General features: G+C 44.1%; 1 long non-coding RNA gene across 1 annotated transcript; it reads left to right on the forward strand.

The window, feature by feature from the left end:
- The first annotated feature begins 6,301 nt into the window (after positions 1-6,301).
- Positions 6,302-18,428, forward strand: LOC139028462 (uncharacterized). Its single transcript, XR_011480670.1, has 2 exons — positions 6,302-6,384; positions 17,983-18,428. It is a non-coding gene; the product is annotated as an uncharacterized lncRNA (long non-coding RNA).
- Positions 18,429-18,642: the final 214 nt, after the last annotated feature.

Raw genomic sequence — 18,642 nt, forward strand, 5'->3', positions numbered from 1 at the left:
CGGGAACATTCATGTGTCTTCCTGTCAACATTTCATGTGGTGTACACCCAAGCTTTTATTTACATTACTGGGTATTTTCATTAACACCAGTGGTAAACAATCCACCCAAGATTTCTTGGTGGAGGGGCATGGCTTAGCTAACCCTTGTTTAATGGATTGGTTAGCTCTCTCCGTAACCCCATTACTCTGGGGGTGGTAGATGGACACAAACTTCTGGTCCACTCCCATGATTATGGCTAACTGCTTCACTACATCACCAGTGAAGTGGGTACCATTGTCTGCAGATAAAGCCTCAGGAACACCAAATCTAGCTATTATCTCCCTCACTAGTAGCTTTGCTACTGTCTCAACATCACAGTGTGTGGTGGGAAATGCCTCCACCCACCTGGTGAACCTGTCAATAAGGACTAAACAGTATATTTTCCTTTCTTATCTTTCTGTAAGATCTATACAATCCATGGCAACATGGACAAATGGTCCTCTTGGCGTAGGGAAATGACCTGGTTTCAGAGGAGTTCCTTTGGCAATGTTAAATTGCATGCACGTAGCACATCGAAACAGAAACTGTTTCACATGCTGAGTCAAATTTGGACAAAACCAATCCAAAGAAATTACCTCTATCATATCCCCCCTTGAAAAATGGTCCATACCATGGGCCACTTGGCAAACAGAGGCGACAAGACAAGCCGGCAGACACGGTCCACCAGACAGAGTCCGTCTCCAAGCCTTAGAAACGGGGTCAAGTTTACAACCCCGCTGTTGCCATACCAAATGAGAACCAACATCCAAAGCCTGTTTAGATGCCAAATCATCAGTGTCTTTCCCAACAGTAGCAGAGAAGAACATGGAGGGCTATGACAATTTGAGGCAGCCAATTTAGCAGCCTCATCTGCCATGGCGTTACCCATATTCACAAAATCTTTCCCCCCAGTGTGAGCAGCAACCTACACAACAGCCAGAGCAGAGGGCAGCATCACAGCCTCCAAGAGATCTAAAACCATAGTTCTATTACGAATAGGACTTCCACAAGCATTGTGAAAACCCCTACTCCTCCAGACACCACACCAGGAGAGACAAACCCCTATTGCATAAGCAGAATCAGAGAAAATTGAAACCCTTTTCCCTTCTCCCATTTTACAGGCAGTGGTTGGCGCCAAAAGTTCAGCCTGTTGAGCTGAGAAAGTATCTGGTAATGGTTGTTGTATGTGAGCGGTTCTATCAACTGTCACAATACCAAACCCTGCATGTTTCTTCCCTGTAGTTTGATTTATATATGCAGAACCGTCAACGAAAAGCTCCAAGTCAGCATCAGTCAGGGCAGTGTCAGAGGTCAGGCCAGTGTCAGAGAGGTCAGGCCCAGCCTTCATTGGTGTGGGACCCACTGTCTCTGCCCGGCCTTTGGTTGAATCTGTCATGGTGCCCCGTGATTTGGTTTTAATCAGGTTCTATGTAATGTGGACTGAGTGACTTATCTGTATGGTACTGTAGAAAAACCMAGTTCTATCCCCGTATACGGGTAGTAGAACCTAACATAGGATGATGTTAGACGCAGTTCTATTTCCTCTAACCCCTCTTCTCCTTTAGTTTCACTACATTTATTCACTAACCACGCTACTGTAAATGGTTCCACATATGTGTGGTAAATAACCACAATTGGTTTCAATTGTATTTTAACTTCAGTACGGGGGTCTCCCTGTCTCCTCTCTTGTGGATGTAATGGAAGAGTAAACTCACATGTCTTTCCCAATACGCAATTCACAAATGTATCGCTTTCTGGTACTAGTCTTAAAGACTTGTTGTCTATACCAGTCTAGATGTATTTCAGTACATAGAAATTATTGATATTGACAAGCATATATCCATTCACTGTTATCAAATGCACTAAACTCACACAACAATTGTCCCACACCAAATTTATAATCCCACCAATTATACATATATCAAAACAAAACCAGTGCCTTCCCTGAGGTAAGGACACCATACATAAAACCAGTGTCTTCCCTCAGGTAAGAACACCATACATAAAACCAGTGTCTTCCCTCAGGTAAGAACACCATACATAAAACCAGTGTCTTCCCTCAGGTAAGGTCACCATACATAAAACCAGTCTTCCCTCAGGTAAGAACACCATACATAAAACCATGTCTTCTCCAGGTAAGCACATCATTAAAACCTAGTTCTTCCTCAGGTAAGAACACCAGTACATAAACCAGTGTCTTCCCTCAGGTAAGAACACCATACATAAAACCAGTGTCTCCCCTCAGGTAAGAACACCATACATAAAACCAGTGTCTCCCTCAGGTAAGAACACCATACATAAAACCAGTGTCTTCCCTCAGGTAAGGACACCATACATAAAACCAGTCTTTCCCTAGGTAAGAAACACCCTACAATAAAACAGTGTCTTCCCTCAGGTAAGAACACCATACATAAAACCGTGTCTTCCCTCAGGTAAGGACACCATATATTAAACCAGTGTCCTCCCTCAGGTAAGAACACCATACATAAAACCAGTGTCTTCCCTCAGGTAAGGACACCAGGCATTAACACTTTCAATCACTTGTCACCCAAGTACCTCAGTACTGACTTGGTTCATCCCAATCTATAACCAAGTTCCTCAACAAGGTTCCATTAGACCCTCAGGAATGTCTAACTATTACACCTGGGGTTCTGGGTCATTTATCAATATACATCATATTAGGGCTTGTACATAAATGTAGGTATCGACTGTTCCTGTAATTATCACCCCATGAGTGAGGTGCCACTTACATACTGGAATGAGTCATCAACCACACAGTGCTTTTTCTAATTTCAGATCTTTGGTTTAACAAGGCGTCTGCTTACCTTATAATTGATGGCTGCAGTGGGACGAAGATCATCCGATGCGCGGCGGACACTCACTCCTGGCAAGCTCGCCAAATTGGGTGGTCCTTTGCATGGGGTGATGTAAGTATCCTTTGACCATCAGTCTTCCAGATAGATGACACAGACATAGGAACTTTGGTATAAAACTGTTTAGTAATAAAATGCAATTGCAGACGTTGCGACGATGAAGATTCACGTACAGAGTACCTCAGTAGTCCTATTAAGTAAACATCTGTGTTGCGAAACAGGAGACAACACTCTTTATACAACCTACCGTCAATCATATCTTAACATTGTTGCATTGGATTACATACAAAGTATCTAAGATGAGAAAAACATGTCTAGACTCTGGTTTTTCACTCTACTATCTTGGCCTTGAGCCTGCGTGACTTATCAGCAGCTGCAGGCAATTCTCAGCCTGAGAACTAAAGCAGRACATGTCCATTTACCCAGTACTTTTCCATCATTGCGCATTGCAAGCATACAAAGGTTATCACATATATACAATAATCATGGCACTGGTGTAGCCCCATACCTGACCCCCAGGGTAACCCCCAACACTATTATGGTAGCCTAGAGTAATGGTTTTTGGAAGCCACGGTGAGAGGGTTAGATGAGCTATCTTAGTAATGCAGCAGGAATCCAGACAGACATTTATAAGTTCTATGAAATGAATAGTCCCTGGAATCCTTTAGTAAGTCTCCGTCTAGTGGTAGTACAATCCCTCACGGTACACAGAGAAAGGACACTAATGGCAATAGGTGTACAGTACGGTGAAGTTAATGTACGGTTGCTGCAATTTGAATGACATCATTTGAAAGTGGATCTTCGATAGCTAAGGCTGTTCAGAAGATAACTTCAGTCCTTTAAACACGTTTACTAAATGTTCCAATTCACATAGAAAAATGGCAATCAAATGAAACAAAGGTGGATCTGTGATCAAAGACGTAAATCTGTAATGAATCTTGGCTAATTTACCTGATGGATGGGTAGAGTTTAGCCTTCAGTAACCTTAGAACCTGAACACATGCTAGATGACCTCTGACCTTTAATATCCGCAGAGGTTTCTTTGTGCCCCTAAAAGACACACACACACGCACACACGCCGTGGCCCGTGTGTGTTTTTCCCCAGATATGCTGCCTGGCCAGGTTGCATGAATAACACCCTGTCTTACTTGACCCCACGTGACCTGTACATTTTCCATGGTAATTGATTAAGAGCCCAGACTCAGCCATGTTTGTTATGAGTGAGCCACACTGTTGACCTTAACGCTGGTACAGGATTGAGATTGATCCACCATGCAGCAGACCCACAGCACAGTACCATTTGATTGTGTGGTATCGTTCCACCAGGGTGGGATGACGTTACATCACTATGAAAACAAGATACAGAATAGTGAAATCTGCTGAATGGGTACATTCTTTGACGGGGTTCAAAGACACAAGGAATGAATGCATCATTCACTGTCCAGTTTACTTAGCTCTGTTCTGTCCTCTTTTGTAAAGTAGAATGCAATTAGTACACTTTCATGATATATTTTGTATTAGATCATTACGCTCAGACGACTAACGCACGAAACGCACAGAAGTCTCAACTTACAAAACCTCCAGATCAGGGGGTTCAGCAACGAAGATACAAAATGACGCATTGGTGTCCTCAGGGGTGTGAAAGGAGTATGCCCTCCTCTGCCATCATCCATTCAGCTTCCTGCCAGCCCTGCAGTTCCCACAGATCACAGAGAGCACTCTCTGTTTTCCCCCTGTGTGTGTCGGCTGGCGCCACGCCAGGACGGGCCGAGCTGCCACTCTGAGCGACGAGTACAAGGGACGGCAGGCCCAGCCCAGTGAGACCAGAGACAATGGGCGCTGACACACCGACTGACTGACTCAGCCTGGCTGGCCTGGCCTCTGTCACACACGCTCTGTCTCCTCTCCTCCTGTCTTCTCTTTCAGCCTGCTAGACCAGGTTGAGGCTGCAGTCTGCAGGGGCAAGATAGGGACTACTGTATGAACCGTTTTATTCTATGATCTTGTACTCGTGAGATGGCACTTTGTCCTTCATACTGTATCTTTGACCAGCACCAAGTAGGACATCGTTTTAGTTCTTGTGTATGTACTGTGTTGGTAACCAACAGGCATTTTCAGTAGCATTTCTGTTGTTTAAACATACTTGAACACCATAACTTGAGGTGTGGACTGTGTTAGAGTATCGTGGCTGTCATATATCCATGATTCATGATGTTATCCTCAGCCAGTCGTTTTATAATGCTCAATAAATCAAATTCATTTCTAAAGCACTTTTATCCTCAACAGATGTCACAAAGTGCTACACAGAAACCCAGCCTAAAACCCCAAACAGCAAGCAATGCAGATGTAGAAGCACGGTGGCTAGGAAAAACTCCCTAGAAAGGCAGGAACCTAGGAGGAAACCTAGAGAGGAACCATGCATAGATAGATGATGGCATCATGTTCACCTGTTGCCGACCTCTTGATGGACCCTGCCCCTCGTATGTGCTCTTTTGTTCCTGGTACTACAGACAGAGTCTGTTTCGAGTACTACAGAGAGTCTGTTTCTCCATGACACTCCAAAAGGCTGTTTATTCATTCGCATGCATTGGCAACACGTTGGACCACTTGTCTCATCCCGCTGCATACACGTGTTTCGGTGTGAGAACCAGCGACCACCAGACAATCCATGTCAGCGTTATTGTCCTGAACTGAGAGTCTGAGACACCACACTGGGCCCAGGGAAAAGGGGAAGTCACACTTAAGTGATCTCCATGCAGCTGAATGTGACGTCCAGATGAGTCCTTTTGTTTTGGTCCAGTCACATCTCAGTGGACTAAGACGCTCCAGTTCTTGTCCTGCCCCCATAAACACTTAGTAAAAGGCCTGCCTGCCCAGAGCTTCCAGTGAACTCCCTCCTCTCTATTCTGTCCCAGGCTTAGGCCTGTGTGCTGCTAATTCAATAAGTGTTTATTTGTCACATTCAGGAAAGCAATAAACGCCTCGTTGTTTCATTTTGTCTTCATTTATTCAATTGCCATTACCCCTGCATTCATTCAGAAAAGCCCTCTCTCTCTCTCTCTCTCTCTCTCTCTCTGATATCAATAAGCAGCTCTTCTGTTGAGCAGACACAGGACACAGAACTTGAACCGCGGGCCATTTGACAGAGACTTGTTTTAGGGATGGGAAATCCGCTGGCGTTATTAGCGCTATTGTGTGAAGCTAGCTGCATCGTGGGCTGTGGCGGCGGAGGGGCCAGGCCCTGAATGGTGCGAGGCGAGCCCACAGCGAGGGAACGACCCGGGGGAGAGAAAGGGGATTAAAGCCTGTAGAAAAAGACAGGTTTCTGGTCATTGTGCGCCGACGTGGGGGTACGGCTTCCACACAGCAGTGGGAGATCTTCAGGCTGGTCATTGTTGAGAGGAGAGTTGCACGTCCTGAGAGGCTTACAGCATCAGGAATCCTTTCGGCGGCAGAGCTAACCCTGTGACTTCACTCTACTGACACACTGCTGTGAGTATGAGTCTCCCCAAATCCAGTCAGACTCCACTGTGAGTGCTTAGTTTGGCTGTAGACTCCACTAGGCTACCTCGTTTTCTTACTTCAGGGTGTTGGGTAGGGCACTTCTTGGTGGTGCTCTGAGTGTAATGTAATATTGTAGTGTTTTGTAGAACTGCATAATTAATGCTGAGATCTGTGAAAGGTGAAACGTTGCCACAGGTCACCCCATGCACATTTGTTATTGTTGTTTTTGAAAAGGAGGAGTAGAACGCTGTTCTGTGGTGTGTGCAGTGATGTCCGAGGGAGTCAGTGTTTGTTGTTTGAAGTCCTTTCTTTCTGCAACAAATTCCAACTTTTAATGTTTTTTTTTACCTTCACAKCCGATAGTGTGTGATTGCGGCCCACAATTCGGGGCGTTCCTGCATCCCATTGGTTCCTGCATGAACACCCCCCTTCGAGCACGACCTCATCACGCTTGTGTGGCGCTTTTGATTTTCTGGATTTCCCCTGATTGTCGATGCAATTAAAATGTGGGTCATAAAGGAAAATCAAGGTATTGTCCGAGTTTTTTGGTGGCGAAGAACACTGTCTACCCGTGTCCTAGCTAGCTAGCTACCGGTGACGCCACTGCCTCCCTCCTGCTGTTTACCGGAGTCCTAGCTATCAAACACTGTTCTATGAACGACGCCGACGGCAGGACACTGGGCTTTGCTTCCGCCTGCCGAACACCTGCCCTCGCCGTCGTTAACAGAACTGCGGGAAAGCAGTGCCTCTTCTTCTTCTGTGGGGTTTACCGGCAGGTGGCGTCCAATGTTATGGTGCGTTACCACCACCTACTGTACTGGAGTGCCCGCGCCTCCCGCCTGTGTACCAGAGTGATTAAAAATGGACCAATAGATGTATAAAGAGGGGTTCCTGCAGATACAGGAATGCCCACATGCAGGAACGCACGAAATTGCACCCTTCTCTTCACTCTAGGTATCACTGTTATTGCATATTTTGAGCTGTAGGGGGAGACATAACTCAATAAGTTTAGTGTAGTAGAAGTATTTTACACTGAGCGATTGAAAATAAAGTAGCAAACTAACAAAAAATGCCCATCACAATGGTGCTTATATAAAGCACACTGTTTCATCATGTAGGCCTAACAGTAAACTATACATTGAAAAAGTATTTAATTGAAGCTTTTCAGACAGTGTCTTCCTATCTGGCAACACTTCTGGATAGTCTAATAGTTATGTGTTGTTGACCCTATTAAGGAGCAGTTATGGAGATTTGAGTTGGTTTTAGCTTTGGTAATGGTCTGAGTTCAACAGCAAGCCATCATAGCATGACCACCAATGATGCTATCACAAGGTAAGTCCATAGGGCGGCGCCCAATTGGCCCAGCGTCTTCCGGCTTAGGGGAGGGTTTGGACAGGGTAGGCCGTCATTGTAAAATAAGAATTTGTTCTTAACTGACTTGCCTAGTTAAATAAAGGTTTAAAAAAAAATTATAATAAAAAAATGTAAGTCTGAAACTTTAACTGCAAGGACTTACAAAGATAACCTTTTGTTGACTACTGGATTGAAATATAGAGAGGCTTATTGTACATCAAAACAAGATATTATGTGGTTATAACGGGCCATATACACTGAGTATACCAAACATTAGGAACCCCCCGCCCCCTTTTGCCCTCAGAACAGCCTCAATTCATCGGGGCATGGACTCTCTAAGGTGTCGAAAGTGTTACACAGAGATGATGGCCCATGTTGACTCCAATGCTTCCCACAGTTGTGTCAAATTGGCTGGATGCCCTTTGGGTGGTGGACCGTTCTTGACACACGGGAAACTGTTGAGCGTGAATATCCCAGCAGTGCCTGGCACCTACTACCATACCCCATTCAAAGGCACTTTTTTGTATTGCCTATTTACCCTCTGAATGGCACGCATACACAATCCATGTATTAATTGTCTCAAGACTTAAAAATCGTTCTTTAACCTGTCTCCTCCCCTTCATCTACACTGACTGAAGTGGATTTAACAAGTGACATCAATAAGGGATCATAGTTTTCACCTGGATTCACCTGGTCAGTTTGTATACTCTGTGTAGAAGAAGCTGTTTGGAGCCAACTTTATTGACACTAGAGAGCAGTAACGAGCCATAGGACTCTGGCAACCAGAAGAGATTGAACTTGACTTATTCTGTGTGGTGATAGAACCTGATTATTTATGAGATTTCTAGATACACAACATGATCAACATGTTCATGAGACATTTTTCAAATCCATTTACAGGAGCATTATGAAATGTTATCGAAGTAGAATTAGAATTAATACAGAAAGTATTCAGAGCTCTAGATTTTCCCCACATTTTGTTACGTTACAGCCTTCTTAAAAATAATAATCCTCTACACACAATAGCCCATAATGACAAAGTTAAAACAGGTTTTTTGACATTTTTGCAAATGTATAACAAAAAAAAAACGGAAATACCTTATTTACATAAGTATTCAGACCCTTAGCTATGAGACTCGAAATTGAGCTCAGGTGCTTCCTGTTTCCATTGATCATCCTTGAGATGTTTCTACAACTTGATTGGAGTCCACCTGTGGTAACTTCAATTGATTGGACATGATTTGGAAAGGCACACAACTGTCTATATAAGGTCCCACAATTGACATTGCATGTCAGAGCAAAAACCAAGCCATGAGGTCAAAGGAATTGTCCATAGAGCTCTGAGACAGGATTGTGTCGAGGCACAGATCTGGGGAAGGGAATTCTGCAGCATTGAAGGTCCCCAAGAACACAGTGGCCTTCATCAATCTTATATGGAAGAATTTTGTAACCACCAAGACTTCCTAGAGCTGGCTGCCCGGCCAAACTGAGCAATCAGGGGAGAAGGGCCTTGGTCAGGGAGGTGACCAAGAACCCAATGGTCATTCAGTCAGAGCTCCAGAGTTTCTCTGTGGAGATGGGAGAACCTTCCAGAAGGACAACCATCTCTGCAGCACTCCACCAATCAGGCCTTTATGGTTGAGTGGCCAGACGGAAGCCACTCCTCAGTAAATGGCACCTGACAGGCCGCTTGGAGTTTGCCAAAAGGCGCCTAAAGGACTCTCAGACCATGAGAAACAAGATTCTCTGGTCTGATGAAACCAAGGTTGAACTCTTTGGCCTTAATGCCAAGTGTCACATCTGGAGGAAACCTGGCACCATTCCTACGGTGAAGGATTTGGTGGCAGCATCATTCTGTGTGGATGTTTTTCAGCGGCAGGGACTGGGAGACTAGTCAGGATCAAGTGAAAGATGAACGGAGCAAAGTACGGAGAGATCCTTGATGAAAACCTGCTCCAGAACGCTCTGGACCTCAGACTGATGCAAAGGTTCACCTTCCAACAGGACACAGTAAAGACAACGCAGGAGTGGCTTCGGGACAAATCTCTGAATGTCCTTGTGTGGCCCAGCCAAAGCCCGGACTTGAACCCGATCAAACATCTCTGGAGAGACCTGAAAATAGCTGTGCAGCAACACTCCCCATCCAACCTGACAGAGCTTGAGAGCATCTGCCGAGAAAAATTTGAAAAACTCCCCAAATACAGGTGTGCCAAGCTTATAGTGTCATACCCAAGAAGACTCCAGGGTGTAATCGCTTCCAAAGGTGCTTCAACAAAGTACTGAGTAAAGGGTCTGTATACTGATGTAAATGTGATATTTCATTTTTTTTTTCTTTCATTTCCTGCTTTGTCATTATGGGGATTGATGGTGAAAAAAAACAGTTTAATCCATTTTAGAATAAGGCTGTAATGTTACAAAATGTGGAAAAAGTCAAGGGGTATGAATACTTTCCGAATGCACCGTATGTGGGGTGTGTTGAGACATGTTTTACATTCAGAATCACTACGTCAAGGGAAATATATTATTCTTTCTAACAAAGACATTACATATATTTCAGGATGTTGTGTATCCCTGGAAAGAGTCAGAATTCATATAAACATAACAGTTTTGAAAACATAGTTTGTCCTAAAAAAGTGGTCTCTTTGTTTATCTTACCCCGGTATGGGGTAAGTGGGCGACGGTGTCCTGTTTCAGTGGGTGATGGTGCTGGTAGGTCAAAGTTTAATTCATGGAATGGGGGGTGGTATATTGTATATCTTAAACGTATGCCTTTAAGACATAGACATTCAGATCTACACTGAGTATACAAAACATTAAGAACACCTGTTATTTCCATGTCATAGACTGACCAGGTGAATCCAGATAAAAGCTATGATCCTTTATTGATGTCACTTGTTAAATCCACTTCAATCAGTGTCGATGAAGGTGAAGAGACAGGTTAAAGAAGGATTTTTAAGCCTTGAGACAATTGAGACATGGATTGTGTATGTGTACCTTTCAGAGAGTGAATGGGCAAGACTTAATTGCCTTTGAACGGGGTATGGTAGTAGGTGCCAGGCGCAGCGGTTTGAGTGTGTCAAGAATTGCAACGCTGCTGGGTTTTTCACGCGAAACCGTTTTCCGTGTGTATCAAGGATGGACCACCACCCAAAGGACATCCAGACAACTTGACACAACTGTGCGAAGCATTGGAGTCAACATGGGCRAGTATCCCTGTGGAACGCTTTCGACACCTCTTCGACGAATCGAGGCTGTTCTGAGTGCAAAAGGGAGGGTGGGGGATTGGGGTGCAACTCAATGTTATGAAGGTGTTTCTAACATTTGGTATACCCAGTGTTGATCTCTCTGTTCGATATCACTTACTCTTCCATTTCTTGACCAGTTGTCTTGGACAGGGATGTTGTTTCAATTCGTAGGCAAGTACTCTACATTTGAGGCTACTAAGCTCATAGAATTGGTCTGCGAGATTCTTGATATGTTTAGCAAGCTCAGACTCCATGTCATCAGATATGAACTTGTGTGCCTCTGCTACTCTATAATAGCCTCTCTTTCACACCAATACATGTTAGTTTTCTTTAATATCAATGGAACTTTTCAGTGTCCTTCAGTCTATTTGTCTCATCCGTTGCTGCTGCTCAAATGGACTTCTTCCCTTCTCTCACTGACCTGGCTGTTCTCTTAAGAAGCTCAAGGCGGGGGGGGGGGGGTACATTTGTATACACAGGACATGGTGATGTCTGCTCTGCAACAGTAAAAAATACCCTTCATATGCATGACACATTGCAAAAATAGTATACATATTATGCATAAAACGGACTAAATGTAATCGTCATTTGTATGGGTTATGGTGGCCATTGGCTCAACTTACCCCAAGGCAAACATTTTGACAACACAGCTAAAAGGATGCACTTTCATGCTAGGTTTAGGACTTCATATTGTTGCTTATAGAGACCCCAACTGATGTATAAAACCATGTTAAAACAATCTACTTTGGTTTAGATAAAAACCCATTGGCGCAGACGTCAATTCAACATCTATTCTACATTGGTTCAACGTAATTTCATTGAAATAACATGGAAACAACGTTGATTCAACCAGTGTGTGCCCAGTGGGAAGCATCACGAAACCCATAACACATTAAATTAATTTGCCTTTGTGAAAATCCGTTTTTTGGACCTATTATGCTTACCCATTTTTCTATGTGGTTTCTTCCTTCACAGACTCCATGAAATGATGACCTCTTCCTAAATATTTAGTCATATTATTAATGTTGTATATGGCTTCCTGGAAACAAGGGGTGTCTCAATTAACCCTTTGGCTTGACGTACCCTACTCTCCCCTGAAGCACTTTTGTGCAAGGGCGTTGCTTAAACTCCATGCAAACATTTTCATAATTGATTGATCTATCTTTTTAGTGTGTACATGCGTGCATGCATTCAAGTGTGTGTACGTGCCTATTTGTGTGAGAGAGGAAAAACAAAACAGGTGTAACTATTGAGAGACTTGATAGTTAATCCCTCGAGGTCACCCTGGTTGAAATCCAACAACATTACCGTTCGGAGAATGGCATTTTCTCTTTCAGTCCTGAAAGAAACCCTACATTTTATCCTTGTTATTGATGGGCATGAATGCACAATGTCCTGTGTCTCAACAGTTTCCCAAGGTACCTGTGTACCAAGGGGAACCCCCCTGACATAAATAGGATCATTGCACACCTCTGGAGTGATGTTTTCAGGACCCCTATGACTAAACAAATTGCTATGTGACCCCAGCGCCCCCATATTTACTTGTGACAGGTGTATTAATTACAGCCGGGTTCCCTCCCCACCCTCCTCATTACACCCTGCTCTCTGGGCCTCTTTGTGAAGGGTTTTCCAACATGAGAGTGTCTAACCTTTGACCTTTAACTCTCGTATGGGTCCCCTCCCCTGGCCCCTGGCCTTGGTGGTCAGGGCCCCCAACCAGCCTTGTCTAAAGACGCCTGATTTATTTCTCAACACTCTAAGACTAAATTACTCCCTCTCTTCCCTGACCTCCCCCATTGTGCCGGATGAAGAGGCGAGAGGAGGAAAGGAGAGGAGAAGAGGAGGACAGCTTTCCTTCACTCCAGGCCAAATACAAGGGAGGGAGGCTGGAATTGGCAGCAGAGGACATGCATGAAGCAACCACGCCACTGACCAAGGAAGTATTTGAAAATGAAAAGATGTTTCCCATCTGTCATCTCACAGTTTCTCAGAGGAAGAGAGGGTGAGAGAGAGAGGAGGGAGACAGAGAGAGAGAGAGAGTGAGAGGGGAGAGAGAGAGAGCATGTTTTTAATTATCACTGGTAAATACTTGTTGAAGAAGATAAGGAAATATATTAGGAACAACCAAGATAATCACCTGATAGTAAGAACAGAAAGCCACTTGATAACATGTAACAGTACATTCATTCATGTTACATTTTGTATGACAAAATCAATCTTGGTGTGAACCAGTGGACTGTGGTTGGGGTGATGAGTGACTCCCACCCCACAGGCTAATAACCCCCCTGTGTTTCAGTGTACGTGAGGGGAAGCATTGCCCTGAGGGCAGGAAGTGGGGGTTGATGGGCTCCTCCCATGCCCCACCCTCTGTACCCCCACTCCCCCATGTACCCCCACTCCCCTGTCTATGGTATCATCAGCACAGTGGATTGAGAGCCAGTGGAGCCCTGACCTCCCTCCTTGTCACACACACACACACACGCACACACACTCCCTTACACACATACACACACACTCCCATCCCACTGTGCTGCTCATCTCTGTCTGTCACAATGGAATGGCAGCGTGGCCTGGCTGTCACAACCTATTATCACTGAGGCGCCCAGGGCACTTTCTTTCTTACTCTCTCTCTCTCTTTCTTCTTTCTTCTCTTTTCTCTCTGCCTCCCTCTCTCATGCTCTGCCTCCCTCTCTCATGCTCTGCTTCTCTCTCTCTCTCTTTCTCCCTTCTTCTCTTTTCTCTCTGCCTCCCTCTCTCATGCTCTGCTTCTCTCTCTCTCTCTTTCTCCCTTCTTCTCTTTTCTCTCTGCCTCCCTCTCTCATGCTCTGCTTCTCTCTCTCTCTCTTTCTCCCTTCTTCTCTTTTCTCTCTGCCTCCCTCTCTCATGCTCTGCCTCCCTCTCTCATGTTCTGCTTCTCTCTCTCTCTTTCTTGCTCTCTCTCTCTTTGTCTCTCTCTCTGTATCTCTCTCTGTATCTCTCTCTGTATCTCTCTCTGTATCTCTCTCTCTCTCTCTCTCTCACACTCTCACACACACACACACCCATACTGGACAATGGAGGCCTGCTATCCTCTCAGATGCTGATATTTCAATCAGCCTTTGTTTACTTGGCATCATTCGTGGCCTTGGGAGATCAATTGCAGCGGTGCTCTTTGTTAGCTCTGTGAACAGGCTGGAGGAGGAACGTGAGAAGGGAAAGGTGAGAGCGGAGGGACGTCCCGTAATATGGCTCCTCCCCCCACAGCCAGGCCCAGCACCATGGAGGAGGCCTCAGAGACCAGAGGGACCAGAGGGACCAGAGGGAAGATAAAACCGCAGCACTAATCACTGGTCTTCTCCCTCACCTCTGTCTAACCTCTGGTCGGCTCTGATTTGCACGCCTCACTTTTCACACCCTGCAGTTTGAGCCTGACACCCCGGAGAAAGAGACAGCATCGCTGATTGAAAAGATTGGAGGATGATGATGGCACTAACGATGATGATGATTAGGAATTTGAGGAGAGTGATGATGTCACAGTTGATGATGATAAAGATGATATTGACATTCACTTTTGCATGTACCAGAAAAAGGTTGCAATCGGAGTCTGACCCGTCCTAGCCAGCCAGTGTTTGTCTTATTTAGTGTTTGTGGTCCAAATGGCTCCATATTACCTATGTAGTGCACTACATCGGGAATAGTGTGTCATTTGGAACGCAGACAGTGGAATTAGGTGTGATACAGGCTGAACTTCATGTGATGGCCTCGTACTGCATTCCAGACTGCTGGAGCGTCTCTGAAACTACATCTAATAAAGTGGACTGCAGACCAACATCTTAATCCTCCACCGGGATGTCTGTAAAAGCAACAACACAGACAGGAAAATGAGTCTCTTTCTGTGCAGTGGTGGCCGGCGGCCCCAGACATACTTGTCCTTCCCGTGATTCTCCACAGACTCGCTAGATCAAGGCATTTCCTTTCAACATTATTTACATCTCACCCAACTTTCATTCAACTTTGATATTGCAACGCCACTGTTGCTCTTTGGTGTAGTATGCATTAAAGTAGACCCGCAAGGTTACTCTGTCTGTCTGGAGCTCTGTACGACCACACGTCTGGAATTGTTCTGTAAGGAAATTAAGCGACAGTGGTATTTGAAGTTGACAAAGGATGCATACCGTCACCGCGAGCCGCGAGGCTCTGACATTCCTGCTTTCTATCTCTTGTTTTGGAATAATAACTGGTGCATTTCTGGTGCAGACAGACAAAGGGGTTACAAAGAGAAAACAAATGCCAGCAATGGACTTTGTGCTGAGACGAGAGAGAGAAAGAGAGAGAGGAGAGAGAGAGAGCTTTTTCTCTATTTGCTCAGAGGAATCTGCAGCCTGGCCTCTCAATCTCTAGGGGTGGAGGTGGTGGAGGTGGAGGGGACTGGGGACAGAGGGGTGGAAGTGGTGGAGGTGGAGGGGACTGGGGACAGAGGGGTGGAGGGAGTGGAGGGAAAGGTTAGCAGGGTCCCTTTTGTTTTTTTTTCTCTTCTTCTCTTCCCACACGGCACGTTAGTGGTGATGAATCAGACTCACACGGCCCTCCTCTGGCTCTCCTCTGGAACCTCTTTGAAGTTCATGGCAGGCGGCGGGCGAGCTCTTTCTCAGACGGATGCCCTTGATGACAAGAGGCACCCCCGTGTTTATAACACTACTCTGACAAGTCATAAAAGTCTGGCCCGGGCCAGGCAGCCAGTGTGGGTCGAATCAACAGGCTCAGGCTGCCCACCCCTCCTCCGTTCTCAAGATGCCAATGAGAAGTTTTGGTTCCACATCAACAGTTTTGGACAATGTTGTCTGATATCAGATGAGGGAGCGGCTGGGGGAATATGTGAGATTGTCGGACTGGGTTACTTTAGGAATGAGAAGCAAAGCTACAGTATATAGCACAGATTGATCAGCAAATGATTCACAAGGGGTCAACATTCAAAGGCCAAAGGTGATGTCTGCAAAGTCTCCGTTGAAGACTTTGTATTTAGTCAATGCCAAGCGTTGTCTGCAGTACACAAACTATAGAAACTGAGTATACAAAACATTAAGAACACCTGCTCTTTCCATGACATAGACTGACCAGGTGAAAGCTATGATCCCTTATTGATGTCACTTGTTAAATCCACTTCAATCAGTGTAGATGAAGGGGAGGAAACAGGTTAAAGAAGCATTTTTAAGCCTTGAGACAATTGAGACATGGATTGTGTATGTCTGCTATTCAGAGAGTGAATGGGAAAGACAAAATATTTAAGTGCCTTTGAACTGGGTATGGTAGTAGGTGTCAGGCGCACCGATTTGAGTGTGTCAAGAACTGCAACACTGCTGGGTTTTTCACGTTCAACAGTTTCCTGTGTGTATCAAGAGTGGTCCACCACCCAAAGGACATCCAGCCAACTTGACACAACTGTGGGAAGCATTGGAGTCAACATGGGTCAGCATCCCTGTGGAACACTTTCGACACCTTGCAGAGTCCATACCCCGATAAATTGAGGCTGTTCTCGGGGCAAAGGGGGGTGCAACTCAATATTAGTAAGGGTCTGAATACTTATGTAAATGTAATATTTCAATTTTTTTTTATACATTTATGGAAACTTTTCTTTTGTTGCTTTGTCATTATGGGTTATTGTGTGTAGATTGATGAGGGGGGGGACAATTTAATCCAGTTTAAAATCCAGTAAGGGGTATGAATATGTTTGGAATACACTGTATATATACACTACCGGTCAACATTTTTAGAATACTTACTCATTAATTGTTTTTTCTTTATTTTTACTATTTTCTACATTGTAGAATAATACTGAAGACATCAAAACTATGAAATAACACATATAGAATCATGTAGTAACCAAAAAAGTGTTCAACAAATCAAAATATATTTTATATTTGAGATTCTTCAAATAGCCACCCTTTGCCTTGATGACAGCTTTGCACACTCGTGGCATTCTCTCAACCAGCTGCATGAGGTTGTCACCAGGAATGCATTTAATTAAAAGGTTAGCCTTCTTAAAAGTAAATTTGTGGAATTTCTTTCCTTCTTAATGCATTTGAGCCAATCAGTTGTGTTGTGACAAGGTAGGGGGGGCTATACAAAAGATAGCCCTATTTGGTAAAAGACCAGCTCAAATAAGAACAGCTCAAATAAGTAAAGACAAACGACAGTCCATCTTTACTTTTAGACATGAAGATCAGTCAATACGGAACATTTCAAATCAAATCAAATCAATTTTTATTTGTCACATACACATCGTTAGCAGATGTTAATGCGAGTGTAGCGAAATGCTTGTGCTTCTATTTCCAACCATGCAGTAATATCTAACAAGTAATCTAACCTAACAATTTCACAACAACTACCTTATACACACAAATGTAAAGGAACGAATAAGAATATGTACATAAAAATATATGAATGAGTGATGGCCGAACGGCATAGGCAAGATGCAGTAGATGGTATAGAGTACAGTATATACATATGAGATGAGTAATGTAGGGTATGTAAACATTATATAAAGTGGCATTGTTTAAAGTGGCTAGTGATACATTTATTACATCAATTTTTCCATTATTAAAGTGGCTAGAGTTGAGTCAGTATGTTGGCAGCAGCCACTCAATGTTAGTGATGGCTGTTTAACAGTCTGATGCCCTTGAGATAAAAGCTGTTTTTCAGTCTCTCTGTCCCAGCTTTGATGCACCTGTACTGACCTCGCCACTGCCTGATGATAGAAATGTTTGTTTTTTTGAGTTTTTTGGTTTCAACCGTGTGGGTGAACGGACGATCTCCGCATGTGTATTTCCCACAGTAAAGTCTGAAGGAGGAGGTGTTATGGTGTGGGGAGGGGGGCTTTGCTGGTGACACTGTCTGTGATTTATTTAGAATTCAAGGTACACTTAACCAGCATGGCTACAACAGAATTCTGCAGTGATACGCCATCCCATCTGGTTTGGGCTTAGTGTGACTATCATTTGTTTTTCAACAGGACAATGACCCGACACACGTCCAGGCTGTGTAAGGGCTATTTTACCAAGAAGGAGAGTGATGGAGTGGTGCATCAGATGACCTGGCCTCCACAATCACCCGACCTCAACCAAATTGAGATGGTTTGGGATGAGTTGGATGGCAGAGCGAAGGAAAAGCATCCAACAAGTGCTAAACATATGTGGGAACTCCTTCAAGACTGTTGGAAAAGCATTCCAGGCGACTACGTCATGAAGCTGGTTGAGAGAATGCCAAGAGTGTGCAAAGTTGTCATCAAGGCAAAGGCTGGCTACTTTGAAGAATCTCAAATATAAAATATATTTTGATTTGTTTAACCCTTGTTTGGTTACTATTTGATTCCATATGTGTTATTTCATGGTTTTGATGTCTCCACTATTATTCTACAATGTAGAAAATAGTACAAATAAAGAAAAACCCTTGAATGAGTAGGTGTGCCCAAACCTTTAACCGGTAGTGTATGTAAGTGTAATACTTCATTTTTTAAAATTTGTAATACTTTTGCAACAATTTCTAAAAACCTGTTTTTGCTTTGTCATTATGAGGTATTGTGTGTAGATCGATGAGACAAAAATCTATTTAATCAATTTTAGAGTAAGGTTGTAACGTAACAAAATGTGGAAAAAGTAAAGCGGCCTGAACA

This window comes from Salvelinus sp. IW2-2015, linkage group LG12 (assembly GCF_002910315.2).
Source record: "Salvelinus sp. IW2-2015 linkage group LG12, ASM291031v2, whole genome shotgun sequence".
Taxonomy (NCBI): Eukaryota; Metazoa; Chordata; class Actinopteri; order Salmoniformes; family Salmonidae; genus Salvelinus; species Salvelinus sp. IW2-2015.